At 40.0% G+C, this 19,622-nt stretch overlaps 1 pseudogene; it reads left to right on the forward strand.

The window, feature by feature from the left end:
* Nucleotides 1–19,220: 19,220 nt before the first annotated feature.
* On the forward strand, nt 19,221–19,392 carry LOC132228816 (U2 spliceosomal RNA; annotated as a pseudogene).
* Nucleotides 19,393–19,622: the final 230 nt, after the last annotated feature.

The following is a 19,622-nucleotide window of genomic DNA, read 5'->3' on the forward strand; positions in this document are numbered from 1 at the left end:
TGTTTATTTTCTCTTTAGTTTCCATTGCCCTAGGAGCTGTGTCGGTAAAGATATTGCTACGACATATGTCTGCTATTTTGCTGCCTATGAAGCCTTGTAGGATTTTTATGGTTTCCCGACTTACATTTTAGTCCGTTAGCCATTTTGAGTTTGTTTTGTGTATGGTGTAAGTTGGTGATATAGTTTCTTTTTTTTTTTTCTTTTTTGGCAAGTACTGACCAAATTTCCCACCACCATTTATTGAAGAGACAGCATTGAGTCCATTGTATCCTCTTGCCTCTTTTGTCAAATATTAATTGAGCATAATGGCTTGGGTTGATTTCTGAGTTCTCTGTTCTGTTTCACTGGTCTATATATCTGTCCTTGTGCCAGTACTAGGCAGTTTTGAGAACCATGGCTTGGTAATATAGCTTGATATCTGGTATTGTGATCCCTCTTACTTTGTTCTTCTTTCTCAGGATTGCTGTGGCTATTTGGGGTCTTTTTTTTATTCCAGGTGAATTTTTGGAGAGTTTGTTCTAGATCTTTGAAGTATGCCATGGTATTTTAATGGGTATTTCATTGAATCAGTATATTACTTTGGGTAATATGGACATTTTAATGATGTTGATTCTACCAATCCATGTACATGGTATGTTCTTCCATTTGTTTATGTCTTCCTCTATCTCTTTTTTCAATATCTTGTAGTTTTCTGAGCATAGGTCTTTACCTCCTTAGTTACGTTTTTTCCTATGTATCTTAATTTTTTTGGTGCAATGGTAAATGGGATTTTTTGTTTGTTTCTCTTTCTGTGAGTTCATTATTGGTATATAAAAAGGCCATAGATTTCTGGGTGTTGATTTTGTATCCTGTTACATTGCCAAATTCATTAACTAGGTCTAGTAGTTTTTTGATGGAATCTTTGGGGGTTTGTATGTATAGTATCATTTCATCTGCAAATAAGGACAGTTTTACTTCTTTTCCAATTTGGATGCCTTTTATTTCTTCTTTTTGTCTGATCACTATGGCTAGCACTTCCAGTACTATGTCAAACAGAAGTGGTGAAAGTGGGCGTCCCTGTCTAGTTCCCATTCTCAGGGGAAATGAGTTTAGTTTTTGCCCATTGAGTATGATATTGGCTGTACATTTGTCATATAAGACTTTTATTATGTTGAGTTATGATCCCTCTATTCCCGCTTTGCTGAGAGTTTTTAACAAGAAAAGATGTTGGATTTTGTCAAATGCTTTTTCTGCATCAATTGATCTGATTATGTGATTTTTGTCTCTCAATTTGTTTATGTGATATATCACATTTATTGATTTATGGATATTGTACCATCCTTCCATCCCCGGAATAAATCCCACTTGGTCATGGTCTATGACAGTGATGGCGAACCTTTTCAGCTTGGCATGTCAGCATTTTGAAAAACCCTAACTTAACTCTGGTGCCGTGTCACATATAGAAATTTTTTTATATTTGCAACTATAGTAAAACAAAGATTTATATTTTTGATATTTATTTTATATATTTAAATGCCCTTTAACAAAGAAAAATCAACCAAAAAAATGAGTTTGCGTTTCACCTCTGACACGCGTGTCATAGGTTCGCCATCACTGGTCTATGATCTTTCTAATGTAATGCTGAATCCAATTTGCTAGAATTTTGTTGAGGATTTTAGCATCTATGTTCATCAAGGATATTAGCCTGTAATTCTCTTTCATTGTGTTGTCTTTATCTGGTTTTGGAATTAGGGTAATGCTGGCTTCATAGAAAGAGCTTGGAAGTGTGCCTTCCTCCTGAATTTTTTGGAATAGTCTGAGGATAGGTTTTTGTTCTTCTTTGAATGCTTGGTAGAACTCCCCTGTAAAACCTTCCAGACCAGGGCTTTTGTTTGCTGGAAGATTTTTGATCACTGCTTCAATTTCTTCAGTAGTTATTGGCCTATTCAGGTTTTTTTATTCTTACTGATTGAGTTTTGGGAGCTTGTATTTTTCTAAGAATATGTCCATTTCATCTAGGTTGCCCATTTTGTTGGAATAGAGTTTTTCATAGTATTTTTTTTCATAATCCTTTGTATTTCTATGGGATCGGTTGTTACCTCACCCCTTTCATTTCTGATTTTGTTTATTTGGGTCCTCTCTCTTTGCTTCTTGGTGAGCATGGCAAGAGGTTCATCAATCTTGTTTATCCTTTCAAAGAACCAGCTCTTGGTTTTATTGATCTTTTGTATTGTTTGTTTGTTTGTTTGTTTGTTTGTTTGTTTGTTTTGGTCTCTATGTTGTTCATTTCTGCTCTAATCTTTATTATTTCCTCCTGCTTACATTGGGCTTTTCTTGATCCTTTGTTTCTAACTCTTTGTGCTGTAGTTAGATAATTTATTACCATTTTTTCTTGTTGTTGTTTTTTTTTGTTGTTGTTGTTGTTTTAGGTAGGCCTGTAGAGTTATGAACTTCCCTCTCAAGACTGCATTCATTGTGCCCCATTAGTTTTGGATTGTTGTGTTTTCATTGTCGTTTGTTGCCATGATGCTTTTTATTTCTTCTTTGATCTCTTTGGTAACCCAATCATTGTTTAATAGCATGCTATTTATCCTCCAGGTGTTTGATTTTTTCCATTGTTTTTATTGTAGTTGATTTCTACTTTTATGCCATTGTGATGTGAGAAGATGCTTAATATGATTTCTATCTTCTTAAATTTGAAGAGACTTTACCTGTGATTCAACATGTGGTCTACCTTTGAAAATGACCCATGTGCACTTGAGAAGAATGTATAATCTGTAGTTTTGGAGTGAAATGTTCTGAAGATGTCAATTAATTCCATCTGATCTACTGAGTCATTTAGAATTGATGTTTCTTTGCTGATTTTTTGTTTAGAGGATTTATCCAGTGGTGTTAGTGGGGTATTGAAGTCCCCTACTATGACTGTATTGCTCTCAATCTCTCCTTTGATATCCTCCAGAAGTTTTTCATGTGTTTGGGTGCTCCTGTATTGGGTGCATATATTATTTACCAGAATTACAACTTCTTTTTTAATTGCTCCCTTTAGTATTATGAAGTGGCCTTCCTTATCTCTTGTTATGATCTTCACTTTGAGGTCTAATTTGTCAGGTATAAGTATTGCTACCCCAGCTTTTTTTTTTCCATTTCTATTCACCTGAAAAACCTTTTCCCGTCCATTCACCATCAGTCTGTGTGAGTCTGTTGTTCTGAGGTGGGTCTCCTGTAGATGGCAGATATATGGGTCATGTTTTCTTATCCACTCAGGTACCCTATGTCTTTTGATTGGGGCATTTAATCCATTTACATCTAAAGTTATTATTGATAGGTAATTGTTTGTTACCATTTTTATTCTTTATGCCTGTGTTCCTTCTTCCCTTCCTATTTCTTCTTTTTACAAAAGTCCCTTTATAATTTCTTGCATTACTGGTTTGGTGGTAATAAATTCCCCTAGTCCTCTTTTGTCTGTGAAGCTCCTGATTTCACCCTCAACTTTTATTGATAGCCTTTCTGGGTACAGTATACTTGGATTCAGACCCTTGCTTTGCATGACTTTGTATATAACATTCCATTTCCTTCTCACCTGATGTGTTGCTGTTGAAACATCAGTCGATAGTCTAATGGGAGATCCCTTGTAGGTAACTTTCTGTCTCCCTCTGTCAGCCTTTAAGATTCTTACTTTGTCATTGGTATTTGCCAATTTAATTATAATGTGTCAGTCTTTTGGGGTTCATATTGTTTGAGACTCTGTGTGCTTATTGGACTTGTGTGAGTTTTTTCTTCTTCCCAATATCAGGGATGTTTTCTGTCATTATTTCTTCAAATGGGTTTTTTATTCCTTGCTTAGTTTCCTCTCCTTCTGGCACCCTGATTATGCAGATCTGGTTTAATTTCATGTTGTCCCAAAGTTCCCTTAGGCTCTCTTCCTGTTTTTTAACTTTTTATTCCAGTTGCTGATCTGCTTAGGTAGTTTTTCCTATCTTGTCTTCTAGCTCACTGATGTAGTCCTCCGCTTCTTCTAGTCTACTGTTGATGCTTTCTATTTTGTTCTTTATTTCAGCAATGTCATTTTTCATTTCTTCTTGGTTATTCTTCATTTCCTCTTGATTCTTACACATATTGTTGAATTTGTCTTCCATCCTTTTCAGCATCCTTATGACTATTGCTCTGAATTCTTTCTCTGACGTATTTCTTGCCTCCATTTAATTTACTTCCTTTTCAGGTGATTCCTCCTTTTCTTTTATATGGGGGCTGTTCTTTGTCTCTCCATGTTTGCTCCTCTCAGGGTGTCTGGTTATGTAGCTCTCTCTCTCCTGTGTTGACTTAACGGCACAAGATACAACATGCCACAACATAATGCACAGGGCACCAAACACAAATATATTCACAATACCAATAACCCGAAACAAAGGTGACCACCAAAGAAAAGAGAATTAGGAGAGAGAAAAGGTGCAAAAATGATATTGAGAAAAAGGTAAAAAATGTAAGAGAGAAAAGAAAGAGAAAAAAAAAGAAGGGGTAACATATATGTATATGGGGAGAAAATTCCAAAAAAACAACAGCTAATCCAAAAAAATGCAAACAACAAACAACAACTTATCCAAAAATGCAAACAATAAATACCCAAACAACAAACACCCAGCTGAATATGAGGAGGCAGAGCTTTCTCCAGGAGATCTCTGACCTTTCCGTCCAAGGATTGCCTCACCAGCTGTGTTTAATTCACCAATTTTAGGTGGGTGTTATTCGATTCAGCTGTTCCTTATATCTGCTCTGTGAGAAGGCGCAGGGTCCATCCACATATTCTTCACTGCTTTGTCTCCTCCTGAACAAACTTTTTAGATGACTGCAGCCTGGGAGGCTGGAGTCTCGGTGTTCGTGGGTTCGCAGCAGAGGCAGCTGGTCCCTGGGTGTTGTGGTTGTAGCGTCTCGGGAGGTACCCAATGTCTCCCTGGTTGAAGGTAAGGCTGGGCTTCTGATCACAGCCTCTCTCCCCTTCAACATGGCACAGTCTCTGCAGCAGATCCGTCTTCTCCAGGAGAGATTTCATCAGTAATAGAGGCTGCCCTGCCAGGGGAGCCTGGTCCACCAGTCTCCAACAGTCCTGTGGGATATAGCTGTCCCTCACTCACAAGCACAGACACTCCCCGCACGTCCATGCATTCTCCTTTTGCTCTCTCACTCACATACTATCTTGCAGCCTGCCATCCTGTTGGCCACTATCTTGGCTCCAATAATAACACATTTTTTAAACAAATTCTTCTGAAGTATAATATGATGTTAACTGTTTTATTTCTTAATGTCCAAAGCTGTCACACAGGTTTTAACTTATATGGTACTGTTTGAGGAGCTATGGGGAAAATTATTTCCAGGCTGGTCTTGCCTTCCAGGAAGAAGTGTAGTAATCAAGAGATGGTGCAATTGGCTGGCATCACAAGCCTGGGATTCTAGATTCCACTTTATTACTTATGAGGTGTGCAATTGTGAATAGTCCACATACACACATAAAATTTTAGTTTTATTTTTCTGGAAAATATGTAAGGGGCATGCAGTGCAGAGAGGGTCCATTGCCGTATGATAAAAATTGGATTTGAAACTTTCAAACACCATTAAAATGGCATTAATTTATCACCATTGAAAGACTGTAATCTCCTTGAAGGTAGGAACTATGTGCCTTTTTCATCTTTCTATTTTCCAAACACTTAGAACAGCACCTAATGCACAGTTGGTGTTCAATAAATATTGGTTAAATGGATGAATAGGAGAGGGGTCCTCAAACTTTTTCTGAAAAGGGCCAGATAGTAATTGTTTTAGGCTTTGTGAGCAACATGGTCCTGCTGCAACTACTCAGTGTTGTCCTTGTAGTGCAAAAGCAGCCACATAAATATATAAATAATGAGCATGGATGTATTCTAATAAAATTATTTATGGACATAAAAATTTGAATTTCATATAATTTTTCACATCACAAAGTACTCTTGATTTTTTTCAACCATTCAAAATGGTGAAAATCATTCTTAGTTAATAGGTGAACAAAATAAGATGGAAAACTCTAGTATACTGCTGGTGGAAATGCAGACTGGTGCAGTCACTGTGGAAAACAGTATGGAGTTTCCTCAAAAAATTAAAAATGAAACTTCCATTTGACCCAATCTACCCACTTCTAGAAATATATCATAAGAAACCTGAAACACTCAGAAAGAATATATGTACCCTTATGTTCATAGCAGCACAATTTATAATAGCTAAGACTTGGAAACAGCCTAAGATGATTGGATTAAAAAACTGTGGTACATCTGCACAATGGACTACTATGTGGCTGTAAAAAATAAAGAACTCTTACCATTTGCAACAGCATGGATGAACCTGGAGAGTATTATGCTGAGCAAAATAAGCCAGTCAGAGAAAGATAAGTATCACATGATCTCACTGATATGTGAAATCTAATGAACCAAATAAATCGATGATCAAAAATAGACTCAGAGTCATAGAAGCATGAACAGACTATTGAACCTCAGAGGGAAGGTAGGGGAGGGAGGGTGGGAAGAGATCAACCAATGAACTTGTATGCATATGCATAACCCATAGACACAGACAATGGTGTGGTGAGGGCCTGGAGTAGGGAAGGATTGGAGTGGGCTGGAAGAGGTTAATGGGGGAAAAAGGAGGACCTATGTCATACTTTCAACAATAAAGTTTTTTTAATTAATTAATTTAAAAAAACAGATGGTAGATAGGGTTTAGCTTGTGGGGTGTATAAAATATGAATATCAGTTATAGTAAAAAATTGGATTGCATTTTTATTTATTACTAGGGGCCCGGTGCACGAAATTCGTGCACTGGGTATGTGTGGGGGGGAGTGTCCCTCAGCCCAGCCTGCCCCCTCTCACATACTGGGAGCCCTCAGGCGTTGACCCCCATCACCCTCTAATCGCAGGATCGGCCCCTTGCCCAGGCCTGACGCCTCTGGCTGAGGCGTCCGGCCCGGGCAGGGGGGACCCGCAGCTGCAGCGGCCCCATGATCGTGGGCTTCGCTTTAGGCCCAGGCAAGAGACCCCTAGCTCCTGGGACTGCCAGCTTCGACCGTGCCCAGCTCCCATCGCTGGCTCCACCCCTACTTCCTGCTATCACTGGCCAGGGCGGAAAAGGCACCTGATTCTCCGATCATGGCTGGGGGGCAGGGCAAAGGCGGCCCCAGGGCCGCCTTTGCCCTGCCCCCCAGCTCTTAGCTCCCCCCTGTGTTTCTGATCACTGTCAGTGGCAGGGGGCTTCTTCCTGCTTTCCCTTTCGCCTCCCTGCATTGTGCCTACATATGCAAATTAACTGCCATCTTGTTGGCAGTTAACTGCCAATCTTAGTTGGCAGTTAATTTGCATATAGCACTGATTAGCCAATGAAAAGGGTAGCTCGTACGCCAATTACCATTTTTCTCTTTTATTAGTGTTGATGGTAATTATATTAGCATATTTTGGTGATTTATTTGAATAGACAGGAATAATTATTTAATCATTTACTCACATAATATTTTGAGAATAAGAATTATAGTTGGAGGCAAAATTATACTATATTGGGTTAAACATAATTTTATCTTTCTAGTATTGTGCTACATAGATTTCATCAAATATTATGTGGGTTTTTAATACATTTCTGGATTCATTTAAAAGTATATTGGAAAAAATTAAAAACAAAAGTATTCATTGAGAAACAACTGATAAGGCCATATGATATAACTTGCTGGGTATTACAGAAAGTCATGAAAGTGTGTAGACTTGGTCAACTTCAAATTCATGCTATCCTACATCTTTTGAGCTATTAATGCTACTTGTCCATAAAGAATGCAACTTTCTTTATTCTTTGCTTGTTAAATTTTTATTGCATTCCTCATGACAGCTGTTTTAGATTTTCTACACATTTCAACTTCCAATCCTATGACATCTCCCTCACTCTAAGAGATGACCCTTCTTTGCCCTGTACATGTCATCCAAAATGAGTTCTGGCAAGTTTTCTCCCCTTGTCCTCAGATACCTCTGTTATCACTCTTTTCCTATAACCTTGTATTTTCCTGTATCTTCACCTCTTTTTCTATCCAAGGGGAGAATGTAGCTCTTCTCTTTTCATGACTAAATTGTCTCTTGTGCACTCTATACCACTTTTTTAAAACATTTTCCATAAGATTGTTGAGTCAATGATCTCTTCTGTCTCTTATGTCTCTCTGGCTCTTTACTTATTCTTTCTCTTTTTCCTCATGTTCAGGTCTTCCAGTTCTTAAAAACAAGGCTCATTCAACTGTTTGCATTGGTGTGACCTTCCACCTGCATCTCTTCTGATTGGTTAAGCTACTGTTCTCACTGGGAGATGCCCTAGCATATTACCCCTTTGCTTTTGCTGTAAGATAAAGGAAAACAAACAAAAAATCATACCAAAACTAATTACCTCTTAGAACTTCTATTTATTTAAGTCTACTCTGTCCAATTTATTTTGTGGTCAAACATTTTATGTTTTAAAAGCATAGTCTACATTTGATGCCTTCATAATTTATCCTTTAGTCCTCGCAATCTGTCTTCGCTCTTCTTCATTTTTTTTAAATCTGTTCTCAAGAATCACCAATGCACTTCAGAGATATAACTAAAGGACAGAATGGACATCATCCAAAACCACAGGAAGGCTGGCTGAGTGGAAATTCTACAACTAGGAGGAAAGAGAATATCATACCCAGACTCAGAGGAGGCGCAGTGCTGAAGTGAAATACTCAGATCCCCTGGGACCCGCCCCGCCCAAGCCCTGCACAGAACCATTTGCCGGATAGCCTCAGGCAAAGGCTAGATTAGCACCGCCCTAGAGATCCAGCACAGAAGCCCTCCCACTGCAGACCCAGCGGACTCTCATAGCCAGTTAGCCTGGAGGTCAACTCACCCCCCGTATTGCCGACATCAATCAAGGCTTAAAGGCAACAAGACTGCACACAAAGACCACTAGGGGGTGTACCAAGAAAGCATATAAAATGCGGAGACAAAGAAACAGGACAAAACTGTCAATGGAGGATATTGAGTTCAGAACCACACTTTTAAGGTCTCTTAAGAACTGTCTAGAAGCTGCCGATAAACTTAGTAAGGCCCTCGAAAAGACTGGTGAGACCGCCGATAAATGTTGTGAGATCCTCAAGAAATCTAATGAGACCCTCGATGTTATATTGGGGAACCAACTAGAAATTAAGCATACACGGACTGAAATAACGAATATTATACAGACGCCCGACAGCAGACCAGAGGAGCACAAGAATCAAGTCAATGATTTGAAATGCGAGGAAGCAAAAAACACCCAATGGGAAAAGCAAAATGAAAAAAGAATCCAAAAATGCGAGGATAGTGTAAGGAGCCTCTGGGACAGCTTCAAGCGTACCAACATCAGAATTATAGGGGTGCCAGAAGATGAGAGAGAGCAAGATATTGAAAACCTATTTGAAGAAATAATGACAGAAAACTTCCCCCACCTGGTGAAAGAAATGGACTTACAGGTCCAAGAAGCGCGGAGAACCCCAAACAAAAGGAATCCAAAGAGGACCACACCAAGACACATCATAATTAAAATGCCAAGAGCAAAAGACAAAGAGAGAATCTTAAAAGCAGCAAGAGAAAGAAACCCAGTTACCTACAAGGGAATACCCATACGACTGTCAGCTGATTTCTCAACAGAAACTTTGCAGGCCAGAAGGGAATGGCAAGAAATATTCAAAGTGATGAATACCAAGAACCTACAATCACGATTACTTTATCCAGCAAAGCTATCATTCAGAATTGAAGGTCAGATAAAGAGCTTCACAGATAAGGAAAAGCTAAAGGAGTTCATCACCACCAAACCAGGATTATATGAAATGCTGAAAGGTATCCTTTAAGAAGAGGAAGAAGAAGAAAAAGGTAAAGATACAAATTATGAGCAACAAATATGCATCTATCAACAAGTGAATCTAAGAATCAAGTGAATAAATAATCTGATGAACAGAATGAACTGGTGATTATAATAGAATCAGGAACATAGAAAGGGAATGGACTGACTATGCTTGGGGGGGAAAGGGGTGTGGTAGATTCGGGAAGAGACTGGACAAAAATCGTGCACCTATGGATGAGGACAGTGGGTGGGGAGTGAGGGCGGAGGGTGGGGCGGGAACTGAGAGGAGGGGAGTTATGGGGGGGGGGGAAAAGAGGAACAAATGTAATAATCTGAACAATAAAGATTAAAAAAAAAAAAAGAATCACCAATGCAATTCCAGGGGATAAATACATTACAACTTTTTATTAATAATTATATTATTTCATTTCCTTAGTATTATGCTATTAAAACTAACACATACTGGGAAACTTACTGTTTGGCCTCAGATTATTCCTTATCTGAAAAAAAGTTAGTTACCCTTTTTTGTTGTTGTTTTTGGCCCTGTCAAAATTGACATTCTCCAAAGTCATATGCCAGTCCCTCTCTCTTTTTTCCAAATTCATCTAATACCCTACCCATCCATATTATATACTATCACCTTCAAGCTGATGTTTTTTACTTCTTTAATTAGTCCTCCAGTTCTGCACTGTCAGGGGTGAGGTGGACATTTCCACCTGATGTATTACAAGTACCTCAAACTTATCATGCTTAAGACGGAACTCATGATCTTTTCATTCAAATTATCTCTCACTCTCCTAATTTATTTCCTGATTTTTATAAAGGAGGCTCTATTTCTTCAGTAATGAAATCTTGGAGCCATATTTGACTCATTGCTTTTTATTGTCTCTCAGAAATCCCTAAGTCCTAAAAAATTTACCTCTGGGATAGTTCTGACATCTTTTTCTTTCTGTATTTTCCCACTGCAATTGGTGGTATTCTCTTTATTGGTCTCATTTCTTTTCTCCTTTTTTAATCCTCATCCAATGATATGTTTTTATTGATTTTGGAGAAAGAGATAGAAACATAGATGTGAGAGAGAAACATCGATCTGTTGCCTCCCGTATGTGCCCCAAACAGAAATCAAACCCGCAACCTTTTGGTGCATGGGACTTCTCTCCAACCAACTGAGACACATGGGAGGATGATATCATCTCTTACAGTAACCCTTCTCCAATGCAATGCATTTAGAAACTTCCTAAATCTTTGGTGTACATTACTTCACATTGGTTACATTACTTTAAGCTCAGTTTTAATAGCTAGCAATTATGAAGGTCTTACTATGTGTTAGCACAATTCTAAGTAGTTTATTTATTTTTTTATTTATTTTTATTAAATCTTTATTGTTCAGATTATTACATTTGTTCCTCTTTTTTCCCCCATAATCCCCCTCCACTCAGTTCCCACACCACCCTCCACCCTCACTCCCCACCCACTGTCCTCATCCATAGGTGCATGATTTTTGTCCAGTCTCTTCCCGCACCCTCCACACCCCATTCCCCCCCAAGAATAGTCAGTCCATTCCCTTTCTATGCCCCTGATTCTATTATAATCACCAGTTCATTCTGTTCATCAGATTATTTATTCACTTGATTTTTAGATTCACTTGTTGATAGATGTGGATTTGTTGTTCATAATTTGTATCTTTACCTTTTTCTTCTTCTTCCTCTTCTTAAAGGATACCTTTCAGCATTTCATATAATACTGGTTTGGTGGTGATGAACTCCTTTAGCTTTTTCTTATCTGTGAAGTTCTTTATCTGACCTTCAATTCTGAATGATAGCTTTGCTGAATAAAGTAATCTTGGTTGTAGGTTCTTGGCATTCATCACTTTGAATATTTCTTGCCACTCCCTACTGGCCTGCAAAGTTTCTGTTGAGAAATCAGCTAACAGTCATATGGGTACTTTCTTGTAGGTAACTGACTTTCTTTCTCTTGCTGCTTTTAAGATTCTCTCTTTGTCTTTTGCTCTTGGCATTTTAATTATGATGTGTCTTGGTGTGGTCCTCTTTGGATTCCTTTTGTTTAGGGTTCTCTGCACTTCCTGGACTTGTACGTCTATGTCTTTCACCAGGTGGGAGAAGTTTTCTGTCATTATTTCTTCAAATAGGTTTTCAATATCTTGCTCTCTCTCATCCTCTGGCACCCCTATAATTCTGATGTTGGTATGGTTGAAGCTGTCCCAGAGGCTCCTTACACAATCTTCGTAATTTTGGATTCTTTTTTCATTTTGCTTTTCTGGTTGGGTGTTTTTTGCTTCTTCATATTTCAAATTGTTGACTTGATTCTTGCAATCCTCTAGTCTGCTGTTGGGATTCTGTATAATATCTTCTATTTCAGTCAGTGTATGCTTAATTTCCAGTTGGTCCTTTATCATAACATCGAGGGTCTCACTAGATTTCTTGAGGATCTCACGGCATTTATCGGCGGTCTCACCAGTCTTTTCGAGGGTCTTACAAAATTTATCGGCGGCTTCTAGAAAGTTCTTGTAAAACCTTAAAAGTGTGGTTTTGAACTCTATAGCCAGTAGTTTGCTTTCCTCCATTTCTGTCATTTGTGTCCTGTTTCTTTGTCTCTGCATTTTTTATGCTTCCCTGTGTTGATAAAGTGGTTTTTTGTGCTAAGTGTCCTCTAGGGCCCAGTGGTTCAGCCTCCCCAATTACCTGAGGAGGACACTCTTGGTGCACCCCCTTGTGGTCTTTGTGCACAGTCTTGTTGTAGTTAAGCCTTGATTGTTGTAGTTAACACTGGGAGGGAATGACCTCCAGGCCAATTGGCTGTGAGAATCAGCTGTGTCTGCAGTGGGAGAACTTCTGTGCTGGAGACACCCCTTCGGGGCAAGACTTGCTTCAATGGGGCTTTGGTGCTCACTGGGTCTGCCCAGTGTGTCCTTTAAAGGTCCGAGGAGCTGCAAACTGGATGGTCCCACTCTGACCACTGGGGACACTCTCTCCTGGACATCTAGGGAGGTGCTAATCTAGCCTTTGCCTGAGGCTACCCAGCAAAAGCCTCCATGCAGGGCTTGGGCGGGGCGAGGCAGGTCCCACGGGATCCACAGGGTGGAGCGAGCAGTTATGCTCTCAGTCCTGCCCTCAGAGGCTCTGATTCTCAGTGTCCTGGTAATCACTGCAAGCACCTCCGAGAGAAAGCTGCCCTCGAGTTCCGACCGCTGCCAGACAGTCCTGCTTCTCCCTTATGAGTCTGGGTCCCCAAAGACTCACCTGGAACTGGAGCTCAGAGCCTGAGACTCCCTCCCGATTGAAAACGACAACCACGCCCTCAGCTGCCAGCCCGCTCTGCATGAACCTCCGCACCTTAGTATTTTACTTCTGTACTGCTCCTCCTCTGAGTCTTGGTATGCTTTTCTCTCTCATTCTAGTTGTAGAATTTCCTCTCAGCAAGCCTTCCTGTGGTTCTGGATGATGTCTGCTCCATCTTTTAGTTGTATTTTTGAAGTGGTTGTGCGAGGCAGAAAACTCCGGTGTTTACCTATGCTTCCATCTTGGTTTTTTCTCTAAGTAGTTTATTTAGATAGACTTTATTAATCCTCAAAGGGATCCTAGGTTCCTTTGAGATAGCAAGCATTATTTTACCATCAAGAACAATGAGCCTTATGAGTTCATCAACTCACTCAAGATAGCTTATTTTTTAAAATAAAGGTCAGGAGTCAAAGACTGGCAGTGGGAGGCTGGGGGTAGATTAGGGGACAAGCACCTATACTCTTAACCACTATACTGTATGTTATGCCTTCTGTAAGTGACTGAGTAAAGTTCAGACTCACTAACTTGGCTCACTTACCCTGTGATCTCCAGCTTCTTTTAATTTTCAGTAATATTTATCACAAAACCAGTGTACTGACCCATCTTGCCCATTCATAATTTTCATATGTATGCACTGGGTTTTTGGTCTGCATAATTTTACTTATATTGTTTCCTTTGCACCTTCATGCTCCCCCTTGACCCCAACAAATGGAAAGGCTTCAGTATAAAACCTGTGCATTTTCTTTCAACACTTATTTAAGCACTATGGAGTCTATCTCAGGAGTAGCACTTGCTCTCTACTTACCAATTAGTTATTTTAAATACATTTCTAATTACAATATATTTTGTCAATTATATTTCACATATTATATGTTGAGTGGTATTTTGAACATTGATGCTTAAGTGTTATCTCCTCTAATAGACTAATTTTTGCATGCATTAGGATTTTATTAAATATCTCTAAGGTGATTGAAATAGGTCTGATATATCTTGTGATTATCATTTAAATAATGTAACAACTTAATTAAAGTAAGAGAAAGAAACAATACTTTTTCCCAAAACACCAAATGATCACAGATTATGTCAGGGTTTATGGTTTTTAGTTACCATTGACTATAAAAACTGTTACCACAAGGATGGAAATTTTTCCCAATAGTTCTGACTCTGAGTAGTAGCAGAAATGTGGCTTGAAAGTCTGGTCTTTCTCGGGGCAGGAAAAGGGTCTCTTCTGGGTGCAGAGAGGAGACCACTTACACTTCTGTGTACCTAGGGTTTGTGTGGACAGCTGGCATGACACCTAAGACCGCTGCAGTGGCCATTATTGGCTTCTCCAGGGTAGGGTGCTCATTCCTGGGGGCCCTTCCATCATGATCACCTAACCCACAGGTGAGTGTCCCTGTATGCCATCTAGGATGTGGTAGGAACCCATACTGCTTTGGAAACTTTAAAACCAATTTTCTAAGCATCATATACAATCAGAGACCAAATTGCATTCTAAAATGGTCTGTCAGGACCACAGGTTGCTTTGGCTGGGCCAAAGGGGGTTGGAGGTGGGGGAAACAGGCCCATGGAGCCCACCCTCCAGGAAGGGATGGGCCAGGGTCCTACAGGCACAACTTTGGTAGATTTTGTTTCCCTAGAAAATGGATTCATGTTTCACATTAAGTGAAGGGAGGCAATTTGCACTGAAATATATTTACATTATTTTTTAAAACTAAGTACACTGCATGGAAAGCATTGCCTGTGTTGGTTTTGTCCTGTTACTGGAACCCAGCTGAGCTGAGCTGGTGGTACCACAGGCCCTGATTCCCATGTGCACACCTGAGGGCCAGGCTGAAGAATTATAATGGTTTTGCATGGTGATCTCCATCTTGTATGTCTGAATGCTGACTTAAAATAAAGACAACTGTGTAAAACAAATGTTTTCACTGCAAAAAAGAAAAAGAAAGAAAGAAAGTCTGGTCTTGTGAAACTTCTGGTCTCAGCACTTCAGCTTTATTATACCTTTCACTAAATCTTTTCAAGTGTACTCCTCATTTCCTATTACCAAACTAGTTGGGACTCTAGAACATCAGTTCTAAACAACATAAAGGATAGATGGAAACTGTGGACCCAAAAGAAGGACTTCTGATTAACTGGGCTCAAATTTATAACCAGAGTCTAGCAGGGGTTGCTAAAAGAGGCCTCTCATGCACACTGCATATCAGGGAAAAGCCACAGATTGATCTGCCCAAACTCCTTCAATGTGTTTCTATTGTCTGAGCCAACCCTCATAAAGGGGTTCCTGGAATCATCTTTAGACCAATGGGTAGAGACCTGCCAAGTCCAGTAGAAGCTGTACAACTATATGCTCATTTGCATTTTACTGAAAATTCAAAGTGGCTCCATAATGACCAACAAGGACAAACAGTTCTAACCAATCAGGACAGTTCTATTAAGACCAAACAGAGTATGTAAATTTGGATGCCATCTTATAAAATAAAAGCTAATATGCTAAGTGTCCAGTCGACCGGTTAGCTGTTCAACCAATCAAAGCATAATATGCTAATGATATGCTAAACCTGCTCAACCGCTTGCTATGATGTGCACTGACCACTGGGGGCAGACGGTCCGACCAGTAGGTTAGCTTGCTGCTGAGGTCTGGCCAATCAGGACTGAGCGAGATGGGCCAGACATGCCATGGAGTCACTCCTGCGGTCCCTCCCTGGCTGGCCAAGCTCCTGCATTTCTCCCCAGACCTGATCATTCACTGATGGGGTCCCTCGGCCTGGTCTGCACCCTCTCTCAATCTGGGACCCCTCATGGGATGTTGGAGAGCCAGTTTTGGCCCGATCCCACAGGCTAGGCCAAGGGACCCCACTGGTGCATGAATTCATGCACCAGACCTCTAGCCTATATAATAAAAGCCTAAGCAACTATTACGGAGGAATGACCAGAATGACCAGTCACTATGATGTGCACTGACCACCAGGGGGCAGACACTCAACACAGGAGCTTCCCCCTGGTGGTCAGTGCGCTCCCACAGGGGGAGCGCCACTCATCCAGAAGCCAGGCTCAGAGCTTGCGAGAACAGCTGCCATGGTGGAAGCCTCTCCCGACTTTGCGGCAGCAGGCACAGCAGGCCAGAATGAGCACGAGTGCTGCCCAGCCCCGATTTGGGCTCCTCCCTGGCTGCCTGCTGCTTGGCACACTGCTACATCCCCTGAGGGGTGCAAGACTGCAAGAGGGTGCAGGCTGGGCTGAGGAATGCCCCCCCCCCAGTGCATGAATTTCATGCACTGGGCCTCTAGTCTTTGATAAAAATAGACTAGGGACTTAGGCAGGTACTCCTATAAAATGTGGCTTCCCCTTTTGCCTGAGGTGGAGAGAGTCCAATTCTGTTTTCCATTAGAGGCTATATCTCTACTGTTTTCAAATTGTTTGCTTGAATAAGTTTCATATATATATATATTTTGAGTGGCCAGATTATTATGACCACCTGATGTTTGTAGGCAAATTAGCCGTACACTGCATCATATGGGATATGAAGCCAAAGGCCTGTTTGAACACCTTTGTTGTCTGCAGTTACCAAGATAAAACATCTCCAATTTGCACAGGAACACAAAGATTGGACAGTCGAGCATTGGAAAAAAAGTCATGTGGTCTGATGAATCACGTTTCCAGTTGCATCATGCAGATGGCAGAGTGAGAATTTGGCGGAAACAGCATGAAAGCATGCACCCCACAGGCATGAGTACAACCCTTCAAGCTGGTGGGGGCAGTGTTATGGTTTGGGGCATGTTTTCCTGGCATGATTTAGGCCCTTTAATTCATGTGGAACAATGTCTGAATAGCACAACATACCTAAGTATTGTTGCTGATCAAGTTCATCCTATCATGTTGATGGCGTATCCCAATGGAGATGTCTTCTTCCAACAGGACAATGCGCCATGCCATGGTGCTCGTATTGTGTAGGAGTAGTTTCAAGAACATGAGGGAGACTTTACCTTGCTTAGGTGGCCCCCCACAATCACCATATCTCAATCCAATTGAGCATTTGTGGGACGAAGTTAAAAGAGCCATCAGGCAACTGGTTCCAAAACCATCAAGTCTCAGAACTGGACAGTGCTATTCATCAGGCATGGTGTCAGATTCCTCACATCACCTTTCAACATCTCGTGGAGTCAATGCCAAGAAGAATCGCTGCAGTATTGAAGGCAAAAGGTGGCCCAACGAAGTACTGATGGAGTGGTCATAATAATCTGGCCACTCAGTGTGTGTGTGTGTGTGTGTGCGTATGTGTATACATATATATGTGTGTGTGTGGATATATATATATATATATATATATATATATACACACACATATATATATATACATATATATATATATATTAATCTTAATTGTTGAAAGTATTACATTATCCTCCCTTTTTCCCCCATTGAGTTCTCCCAGCCCAATTCGCACCCCCACCCCAGGCCTTTACCACCCTATTGTCTGTGTCTATGGGTTATGTAGATATACATACAAGTTCATTGATTGATCTCTTCCCACTCACCCATGTTCCCCTACCTTCCCTCTGAGGTTTGACAGTCTGTTTCTGGATGTATTTTTGTTATCAGTTTATATTGTTCATTAGATTCCACATATGAGTGAGATCATGTGATACTTATCTTTCTCTGATTGGTTTATTTTACTTGGCATAATGCTTTCCAGGTCCATCCATGCTGTTGCAAAGGGCAAGAGTTCTTTGTTTTTTTACAGTTGCATAGTATTCTATTGTGTAGATGTACCACAGTCTTCTAATCCACTTATCTGCTGATGGGCACTTGGACTGTTTCTAAATCTTAGCTATTGAAAATTGAGCTGCTATGAACATAGGGGTGCATATATACTTTCTGATTAGTGTTTTGGGTTTCTTGGGATATATTCCTAGATGTGGGATTACTAAGTCAAGTGGGAGTTTCATTTTTAATTTTTTGAGGAAACTCCATACTGTTTTGCATAATGGCTGCACAAGTATGCACTCCCACCAGTAGTGTAATAGGGTTCCCATTTCTCGACAACCTCACCAACACTTGTTGTTTGTTGGTTTGTTGATGATAGCCATTCTGACAGGTGAGAGGTGATATCTCATTGTCATTTTGATTACCATCTCTCAGATGATTATTGACTTTGAGCATTTTTTTATATGTTTCTTGGCTTTCTGTATGTCCACTTAGGAGAAATGACTATTTAGGTCCTTTGTCCATTTTTTAATTGGATTATTAATCTTCCTTTTATTAAGTTGTATAAGTTCCCTATATATTTGGGAGATTAATCCCTTATTGGATATATCATTGGCAAATATGTTTGCCCATGTAGGGGGATCTCTTGTCATTTTCTTGCTGTTTTCTTTTGCAGTGCAGAAGCTTTTCATTTTTATGTAGTCCCATTTGTTTATTTCCCCCTTAGTTTCCATTGTCCTAGAAGATTTATTGGTAAAGATATTGCTATAAGATATGTCTGATACTTTGTCGCCTATGGATTCTTCAAAGATTTTTATGGTTACCCGTCTTAGGTTTAAGTCTTTTATCTATTTCTAGTTTATTTTTTGCATATGGTGTAAGTTGGTGATTTGTTTCATTTTTTTTGCATGTATTTGTCCAATTTTTCCAACACCATTTATTGAAAAGACTGTCTTGACTCCATTGTATGCTCTCACCTTCTTTGTTAAATATTAATTGAGCATAATGGCTTGGGTTGCCGAAACCGGTTTGGCTCAGTGGATAGAGCGTCAGCTTGCGAACTGAAAGGTCCCAGGTTCGATTCCGGTCAAGGGCATGTACCTGGGTTGCGGGCACATCCCCGTTAGGAGACGTGCAGGAGGCAGCTGATCGATGTTTCTCTCTCATCAATGTTTCTAACCCTCTATCTCTCTCCCTTCCTCTCTGTAAAAAATCAATAAAATATATATATAAAAAAAATAATGGCTTGGGTTGATTTCTGGATTCTGTTCTTTTCCATTAATCTACATGCCTGTTCTTGTGCCAGTACCAGGGTGTTTTGAATGTAGTGGCTTTGTAGTATCAACCTGATATATCGCTTCTCGGCCTTTTGGCTAAGATCAAGTGTAGTATCAACCTGATATCTGGTATTGTGATCTCTTCACCTTTGCTCTTTTTTCTCAAAATTGCTGCACCTATTGGGGTCTTTTTTGATTCAATATACATTTTTGGGGAATTTGTTCTAGGTCTATGAAATATGCCATTGGTATTTTAGTAGGTATTGCTTTGGGTAGTATGGACATTTTAATGATGTTGAATCTACTAATCCATGAACATGGTATGTTCTCCCACGTGTGCATATCTTCCTCTATCTCATTTTTCAACTTTTTGTATTTTTCAGAGTATAGGTCTTTTACCTCCTTGGTTAAATATATGCCTAAGTATCTTAATTTCGTTGTTGCAATGGTAAATGGGATTTTTATTTTAGTTTCTCCT

The sequence above is a fragment of the Myotis daubentonii genome, chromosome 2 (assembly GCF_963259705.1).
Source record: "Myotis daubentonii chromosome 2, mMyoDau2.1, whole genome shotgun sequence".
Taxonomy (NCBI): Eukaryota; Metazoa; Chordata; class Mammalia; order Chiroptera; family Vespertilionidae; genus Myotis; species Myotis daubentonii.